The following is a 9,672-nucleotide window of genomic DNA, read 5'->3' on the forward strand; positions in this document are numbered from 1 at the left end:
AAATAATAAAATTTAATAAGGATAAGAAAGGCGTGAGCGGCCATTGGCATTTGGTACATGGAATCCTAAAGGGATTGCCTTCAAATCCACCCCAAGAGCTAAGATTACAGAGCCCTCTAGTTAAGTGTAAGAGAGAGAGAGAGAGAGAGAGAGAGAGAGAGGGAGGGAGGGAGGGAGGGAGAAATGTCGTGAAAATTTTGCTAAATTTTGGACAGTGGATTTGTGGCGATTTAGGGCTGCTCAACTTCGGCTCTCCTGCAGATGTTGGCCTACAGTTCCCATAATCTCTGGCTATTGGCCACTGTGGCTGGGGCTTATGGGAGTTGTAGTTCAAAAACAGCTGGGAGGCCTAAGTTGTGCAGGCCTAATTGCCACAAAACCACAAGGTTGTAATCTCCTATCTTGGAGATGCTAGGGAGGGAACTTGGAACCTTCTGCATGCAATTATGCAGATGCTCTTCCCAGAGCAGCCCCATCCCCTGAGGAGAAGATCCCACAGCGCTCACACGGGTAGCCTCCCATTCAAATGCAAACCAGGGAGGACCCAGCTTAGCAAATAGGACCATTCATGCTTGCTACCACAAAACAGGAGACTAACTCTCCTCATGACAGTGGCTGTGCGAGTAGCAACAAGCACATCACCTGGGAGCCGGTACGTTTGCTCTGGCAGCTCCTGAGGGCAGGAACAGAGATCACAGGGCGCGATGCCAGCTGGGGCCAGAGCACAGGGGAATGGGGGAAGTGAAAGAACAAGGAGAGGAGGGCAGTGATTGAAGCGAGAGGCACTGAGCTCCTTGGCAACTGGGATCACCTGTGTCCTGGGGCCACCCTCAGAGCTGTACTCATACCACACACACTCCAGCCTCAGAAACAAGGAGAAGCACCTCGTTCCCCAGTGAATCCCCAACTGAGATGCAAGAGGGCACATTCTTCTGCAGTGCAGAAGAGAGAGGCTACGAACCAGAATGCAACCCCCTTGAAATCTGTTTGATTCATCGCTGAAGGGTGGGGTTGGGCACCCATTAAGACCTGGAAGGGGACCAAAAACCTCTACTTTTTTTTTTTTTTTTGCTAGAGCAACTCGTCTGCAGTCTCGGAGCTGTCCCTGGTGCTGCAGGTCTCTCTTTTAACTCAAATTCTGCCCTTGGTTACATTATGCTCCCTGAGCAACTGGCTACCTGCCCTGGCATCCCCCTGAAAATTCAGGTGAGCTGGGGTAAGATGCATGCTCCTGTTTCTTTTCTTTACTGGTTATCCGATTCGCTCCATGCTGCATTCCTCTCCACCTAGATTCCAGTTAAGCTAGGAGGATTTATAGAATGCATTCCAGAACTGGAGCACTTTCTTGATCTCTTTTCTATTCGCTGTGCGCCCCGCGCAAGCATTGACAAAGCACCACAAAAAAAGCAATCTCAATGAACAGCTTAGGCCCAGGGTATTTAAGAGAGCGCCTTCTTCTTCACGAACCCTGCTGCCTATTCTGAACATCAGAGGAGAGTCCGTTGCTGTTACTGCCGGCTCATTGGGTGGTGACCCCCAAACCAGGCCTTCTCTAGGGTTGCCTCGGGGCTCAGGAACATGCTCCCAAATGAAACCAGAACCTCCCTCCACATCTGGATTTTTAAAAGGGAGATCTGAAAACATGCCTATCTTACCGGGCTTTTAGTTCATCGTGTTTTAAAAGTTTTATTGATCGTCGTTTCAAATTGTTTCACTTGGTTTAATGTTTTAATCATTGTTTGTGCTTTTAATTTGTAAACTGCCCAGAGATTTTATATGGGGCGGGATGCATGTGGCACAAATAAATAAATAAATGTGCTTGCATGTACGGTTGCATCGGAATTCCTTTTGTGCCGCGCGTCACCCACACCTAGTGTGCCTTCACGTGTCGCTAAAATCCTAAGCAAAGAGAATCTCGACATAGCCATAGGGACATCAAGACTGTTTTATTTTTTGCAGTGTTTCATGAACACGCTTCGTCAATGTTGAAGGACACCCAGGAACCAAAGCTGCAGCAAAGCACAGGCCCAGACCGTGTACATCCTTTGGACATCTGAAGAAAAGGATTCTTGGAAGCTGCCTAATGCATCGGGTTAGACGTGACAGCTGGCTTTACTACGGATTTGCTGCAAGGCTTTACGGGAAAATGGGGAAAGTGGGTTTTTTTTAACCCTGGATATAAATTGGGCTGCATAATGCACTGTGAAAAATCCAAATTGTGTGTGAAGTGTTCACCGATAGTTCGCAGGGACTTTGGGGTAAATCTGGCCGATATGTGAACTCATCACCCCTTCCATTCCAGAAGAGATGCAAACTAAAAGCAGGGTGGGGGAAAACTTCCAGGAAGTTTGCCACTCCAGTCGAAAGGGTGGAGAACTGCTCTTACAGCAATGAGCATTAACTGACCCCTTTGCTAAGCAAGGGTTGCCTTGGTTTGCATTTAGATGGGTGACTACGTGTGAGATTTGTCTGTTGCTGGGCAACCCTATACCAACCGTCGGTCAGACTCTTGAGAGGGAGTGTGGTGTAGTGATTGTGGAGAAGAGCTGGTCTTGTGGTAGGTAGCAAGCATGAATTGTCCTCTTTGCTAAGCAGGATCCACCCTGGCTTGCATTTGAATGGGAGACTATATGTGTGAGCACTGTCCAATGTTCCCCTGAGGGGTGGAGCCACTCTGGGAGGAGCAGCTGCATGTTTGCGGCCAGAAGGTTCCAAGTTCCCTCCCTGGCGGCATCTCCAAGAGAGGGCTGAGAGAGACGCCTGCTGCAACCTTGGAGAAGCCGCTGCCAGTCTGGGAAGTCAATACTGGGCTAGGGTCTGACTCGGTAGGAGGCAGCTTCCTATGTTCCTGAGTTCCTACCTCCATCGGCTTCAAACCGCCACTCTAGGCCAAATTGATGGGCCACTCTTTAAGGAGGGGTATGTTTTTTGTACCAAATGCCAGGAGATGGAGAGCTGGTCTTGGGGGAGCAAGCATGACTTGTCCCCATAGCTAAGCAGGGTCTGCCCTGGTTGCATCTGAATGGGAGACTCGATATGTGAGCACTGCAAGATATTCCCCTCCGGGGGTGGAGCCGCTCTGGGAAGAGCAGAAGGTTCCAAGTTCCCTCCCTGGCTTCTCCAAGATAGGGCTGAGAGAGATTCCTGCCTGCAACCTTGGAGAAGCCGCTGCCAGTCTGTGAAGACAATACTGAACTAGATAGATGAAGGGTCTGACTCCGTATATGGCAGTTTCCTATGTTTCCTATGATTAAGTCCAGGCTGAGGACAAACTGGATGCTTTTCGCACATCGTAGCAAAACAAAGAGGTGCTGTCGAAGGCACGGAAGAGGAGCCCTGAACAGCCCAGAGAGTTCAGGGTTTCCCCTTTGGCCCCCAGAAGCGATTCCCACCCCCTCTCCAACCTTAGCGTGTCTACACGCTCGGGGATGTGTCCCTGCAGGCTATTTTTAGCCGTGCAGGGGGATTTGGGTCCTTAGCAGCTGGCACGACACAAGCCGATTTGATTCTTAAGTCGAAAAGCCCAGCAGAATGCGAGGGGAAGCATCAGTGCCCTCACCCACACCTGGGAGAGCACCAGCAGGGCCGGGCCGGGCTCACCCATGGGTGGCAACGCCAAGCGAGGTCTGGAGCTAGGGAGAGCAGGATGCTTGCAAGGGACTTCACTGCAGGGGGGGCGGTGGACAGGTCCACATCTGGGTTCACTGGAGAAGGGGCAGGTCAGAGTGCCAGGGACAGGCCAGGAGACCCCTGCTAACTGGGCAAAGAGGCACCTTTTTAACGTGGTGATTCTCTGTATTTAGCAGGGGGAGAGCAACTGGCCCTATCCACCCCCAACACAGCACCCCTCCAGTGACTGTTGCTGGTGTCTATCTTATGTTTCTTTTTTGATTGTGAGCCCTTCGGGGACAGGGAAGGGATCCCTCTTATTTATTTATTATTTCTCTATGTAAACCGCTTTGGAAATGCTTGTTGACAAGCAGCGTATAAATATTCATTGTTGTTGTTGTTGTTGTTGTTGTTGTTGTTGAGAGTCCACAAAAGAGACAGAAGGAAGAAGGGGCAGAGAGGAAGAGGGGCTTGGGGAAGATCTGGCCTTGCAGTGGCAAGCATGAGTGGCCCCTTTTTGCTAAGCAGGGTCCACCCTGGTTTGCATTTGAATGGGAGACTGCATGTGAGAACAGTCAGATGTTCCCCTTAGGGGAGGGGGCCGCTCTGGGAAGTGCAACAGCAGGCTTGCATGCAGAAGGTTTCTAAGTTCCCTCCCTGGCAGCATCTCCAAGACAGGGCTGGGAGAGCCTCCTGCCTGCAACCTTGGAGAAGCCGCTGCCAGCCTGGGAAGGCAATACTGAGCTAGATGGACTAAGGAGCTGTCCACAGCAGCTCCCTGCATTGCTATGGAGCCCCGGGGCAAAGGCCAGAACTATCAGAGGATTGTGGCACCACCCCTGGAAGGGGGCTGCAGCTAGTGGCAGCCAGGAAGGCATTTGCCACCTTCCTGGTCCTAGGGCTGTTCTCTCCGTTATTTTTAGGGTAGGAGCCAGGAGCTGTGCAGGCTCCCGAGATATGATGGTGTGTCCGATAAAAGCAAGGTTGCAGGCGGGGAGCTTGCTCACCTGTCAAACCCCAGCTGAGGAGGCAGGTTTTTCTTCCTGGCTGGTTCGCTAGCTGGGTAGGATGAGCTCATCCCACCCACCTTGGACCTTATTTAAGGACATCACATAAAGACAGCCCTGCTGGATCAGGCCGAAGGTGTTCCCGAGAAGCCTCTGCTTGGATGGGCAGGGACCGAGGTCAATCATTCATTAATGGTTCCATGACAAGTAAAACTATCAATGCTCCCTGAGCAAAGAGGCACCTTTCATAGTGGCGATTCTCTTATTTTTCACAGGGGGGGAGCAACTGGCCCTATCCACCCCCAGCACAGCATCCCTCCAGTGGCTGCTGCTGCTTCTGGTCTCTACCTTATGTTTCTTTTTTCCCCAGATTGTCAGCCCTTTGGGGACAGGGAGCCATCTTATAACTTGAGCATTGTTTTCTCGGTGTAAACCACTTTGGGCACCTTTGTCGAAAAGCGGGATCTAAATATCCGTGGTGTGTTTGTTTGTAATGAAAGCAAGGGGGGCAGAAGGACTGGAGTCAAGGGAAAGGCGGAAGGTGGGAGACAGAGGGTGTCCAGGGCCTCTGGTCCGGGGCAACAAGGAGAGGGCATCTGGGCTCAAGCGGCCCCCTGAGTGGATCTGCTGTTGCTTGTCAACAGGGCGAGTCGAGAGCCCTTCATGGTCCCTGCTGCTGATGATGTAAAAGAGCCCTACTTGTGGGCCAGCCAAAAAGTCTCTGCAGGCCAGATCAGGCTGTACAGATCTGCCTTACTGGGTGTGGCTGTAGCTCAGCGTTCGAGCCTCCACTTACATGCAGAAGGTCCCCGGTCCAATCCTGGCAGCAGCTCCAGGCAGGGCTGGGAGAGACACCTGCCTTGAGCGCTGCTGCCAGTCTGTGCCGACAATGCTGAGCGAGATGGACCAAGGGTCAGACTCAGTAGCAGGCAGCTCCCTAGGTTCCTAACCAGCCATTTCTTGAACGGCTGGTGCCTGGGTGCCATGGCTAGGACAACCCCTCAGCAAAGCGGTCTGGGTGAGGCCATGTGCACGCTTGCGCCACGGCGGACGACATGCCACGTTTCCCCCCACGCACATGTGCACTCCGGTGCCCTGACTGCACCCCGGCCCACGGGCTGTGCTCATGTCCTACAAGCAACCCAAAGCTCCCTAGCTGGGTGCAGCCGTCCTCTGAGTCATCAGACTCTCAGCTGGGTTGTTGTCGGGATTAAGCCTGGGCCGGTAGCGGCAACTTCTTTTCCTTCCTCCTCGGCTTCCCTGTGGGGGGGGCGGGGATACCTTCCCTCAGGTAGTTGAGCCCAATGACTAAGTTCCGAAAAGAGAGAAGAGTTGCGAAATCGAGCAGTGGCACCCAGCCGGTGTTTTCCAAGGCGGCTTCGTGCTGGAGCAGTCTACCTGGGTGCGTGGTGTTGACTCAGGACTGCAGCAAGAGCAGAGGGTTCAAGTGTGTTTCCTCAGAAGTAAATCCCGGTGAGTTCAGTGAGGCTTCTTCCCGAAGGAAGCATGTGTAAGTGAGGGAACCTGGGGGTGGGGGGCAGCGGGGGGGGGCAAGTGTCACCCCCCCGACAAATAGTTTGCTCCCCGCCTGCCCCCATTCTGTTTCAGACATCTAATATGTAGGACACAGCTCTCCCACTCACAGATGCACCTTGTCCTTCTGTGCCCTCCTCAGGTCCCCCCACCCCAGCCCCAGTGCTGACCCTGTGTATAAGGCCCTTCCTAAAGTGTGGACTCATAGGAACATAGGAAACTACCATATACTGAGTCAGACCACTGGTCTATCTAGCTCAGTATTGTCTTCACAGACTGGCAGCGGCTTCTCCAAGGTTGCAGGCAGGAGTCTCTCTCAGGCCTATCTTGGAGATGCTGCCAGGGAGGGAACTTGGAACCTTCTGCTCTTCCCATGCGGCTTCATCCCCTGAGGGGAATATCTTGCCGTGCTCACACATCAAGTCTCCCATTCATCTGCAACCAGGGCAGACCCTGCTTAGCTATGGGGACAAGTCATGCTTGCTACCACAAGACCAGCTCTCCTCTCCATAAATGTGCGGCAGCTGTGAAAAAGGCCAGTTCCATGCTAGGGATCGATCGTTAGGAAAGGGGTTGAAAATAAAATGGCTAATATTAGAATGCCCTTATACAAAACAATGGTGCAGCCACATCTGGAGTACTGCGTACAGCTTTGCTCACCGTATCTTAAGAAGGACATTGTAGAACTGGGGAAGGTGCAGAAGAGGGCAACCAAGATGGTCAGGGGTCTGGAGCACCTTCCTTAGGAGGCAAGGCTACAACCCCTGGGGCTTTTTAGTTTAGGAAAAAGACGACTGCAGGGAGACATGATAGAGGTCGACAAAATCATGCATGGTATGGAGAAAGTGGAGAGAGAGAAATTCTTTTCCCTCTCACACAACACTAGAACTAGGGGTCATTCCATGAAATTGATTGCCGGGAAATCTAGGTCCAACAAACGGAAGTACTTTTTCATACAACACATAATCCACTTGTGGGATTCTCTGCCACAAGATGTGGTGACAGCCAACAACCTGGATGGCTTTAAGAGGGGCTTGGATGACTTCATGGAGGAGAGGTCTATCAATGGCTACTAGTTGGAGGGCTATAGGCCACCTCCAGCCTCCAAGGCAGGATGCCTCTGAGTACCAGCTGCAGGGGAGTAACAGCAGCAGAGAGGGCATGCCCTCAACTCCTGCCTGTGTCTTCCAGCAGCATCTGGTGGGCCACTGTGCAAAACAGGATGCTGGACTAGATGGGCCTCCTTGGGCCTAATCCAGCAGGGCTGTTCTCATGATCTTATGTTCTTCTTAAGGTTACAGCATAACACATCACATTGGAAATGGAGAGGCAATCAGAGGAGTGGGCAAGAGCAAGGATGGTAGCACTGCTTCGGGAAAGTGCAGTCTATCTGAGCAGGCAGAACTTGGGACTTCAGCACTAAAAGGCCATGCATATGTAACATTGTTCTCAAATTTTAAATTGGTTTAATGTTTTAAGGTTTTGATTCATTATTCATTCATCATTCAATTTATATACCACCATTCCTAAAGTGGCTCAGTTTACATTAAAATAAAATTAAAACATAAAATAATTAATTAATTTAAAATCTTTAAACCCATTTAAAATTAAAAACTAAACATCATTAAAAGCCAGGCTAAAAAGACAGGTCCTTAAGAATCTCCTGAAGGCCTCCAAGGAAGATAATCCCCTCATATCCACAGGAGAGCAAGATAGAAAAAGCATTGGCGCTTTTGAACTTTGGTGCTGGAGAAGACTCTTGCGGAGACCAGGGACAGCCAGGAAAACAAACCAATGGATCCTAGAACAAATCAATCCAGAATTTTCACTCGAGGCACAAATGACCAGGCTCAAACTATCATACTTTGTACACATTCTGCGAAAACCCAGCTCTCTTGAGAAGTCCATAATGCTGGGGAAAGTGGAAGGAAAATGGAGAAGAAGAGGACGACCAGCAGCAAGGTGGATGGACTCGATTAGGACAGCAATGAATGCACCACGGAGAGACCTTAAAAGGCCAAGTGGAAGACGGATCATCCTGGAGAGAATCTATCTAGGTGGTTGCTAAGAGTCAGCACCAAACTGACGGCACTTAATCAATCAATTAAACAAAAATCCACAGAGAGAGCGTTCAACAACCCAGGAGCAACAACAGAGAAGGCCCTATTTCAGGTTGCCACCAGATGAACTGGAGGCATCAAAAGACGGACCCCTCCTGGTGATCTTATTAAAGTGGATGCTCTTAAAATTTAAACAAAGTCTTAATTTTGTTTAAACAAAATTAAACCAAGACATGACTTTTATATAAATATGTTGGATAATCATACATATGTTAAAATATGGCAGACAAAGAAACATCCCGGTCCATTGCCAGAAATTTTGTGCTGCAGGCGTTTAAACGGGCAAGGAGCCACCTTGCAGAATAACCTGGCCATGAATAGAGGTAGCCCCAAACGTGGAATGATTTGTTTTCTATATGCATAGCCTCAGGGGCGTAGCAAGGTTGGAGTGGGCCCAGAGACAAGATTTTAAAATTGCCCCCCCCTCACTGAAGATCAGCTCATGAAGTAAAGGAATCTTAAATGAGGCTGAATAGTGGACGATGCAAGTCATTGAATGGTACTAGAGAAAGACATGCTGTTCTGGTACCAGGTCTGAAAGACCTGGTAGCTCCAGGTCTTAACACTCACATCAGTTCTGGAGGATGAAGGAAGCTCGGGCGGGTGCCACTGAAGGAAGCCCGGGCGGGTGCACAGCTGGGGGAGTCAGTCATGTGACTTGCCTCGGGGGGGGGGCCTTAAGGCAGCGGGCCCCCAGACAACTGTCTCCCCTTGCCCTATCATAGTTATGCCCCTGAATAGCATAGAACTTTACTTTGCAACACTTCAGCGTAAGGGCTTAGGGGTGGTCAATCAACCCAAGACCTTGGCACTCATTGGCCAGAACACCTCCTCCTCAGCCATTGAGTTAACCCGACAGACCCACTTTTCCCAGTTGCTTCACAAGTAAGAAGGACTAGAGCCTTAGGAAACTGCCATATACTGAGTCAGACCATTGGTCTATTTAGCTCAGTATTGTCTTCACAGACTGGCAGCAGCTTCTCCAAGGTTGCAGGCAGGAATCTCTCTTAGCCCTATCTTGGAGAAGCCAGGGAGGGAACTTGAAACCTTATGCTCTTCCCAGAGCGGCTTCATCCCTTGAGGGGAATATCTTGCAGTGCTCAGACTTCTAGTCTCCCATTCAGATGCAACCAGGGCAGACCCTGCTTAGCTATGGGGACAAGTCATGCTTGCTACCACAAGACCAGCTCTCCTAATAGCCTTGCTATTAACTATTAGATGTATGGTCACAGGTCACAGACATTTGTGTGGAGAAAAGCAGTCATTGGGGTCCCTCTGCCATTCTGTTAGGGGCATAAATTGAGACCCACCATCACCCTCTCTGTCTCTTGGAGGAAATCAAACCGATTTGGGCCACGGATAAGGCATGATCATATAGAGAGACACCCACCGGCTAGGATTAC

Source organism: Hemicordylus capensis, chromosome 2, assembly GCF_027244095.1.
Source record: "Hemicordylus capensis ecotype Gifberg chromosome 2, rHemCap1.1.pri, whole genome shotgun sequence".
Taxonomy (NCBI): domain Eukaryota; kingdom Metazoa; phylum Chordata; class Lepidosauria; order Squamata; family Cordylidae; genus Hemicordylus; species Hemicordylus capensis.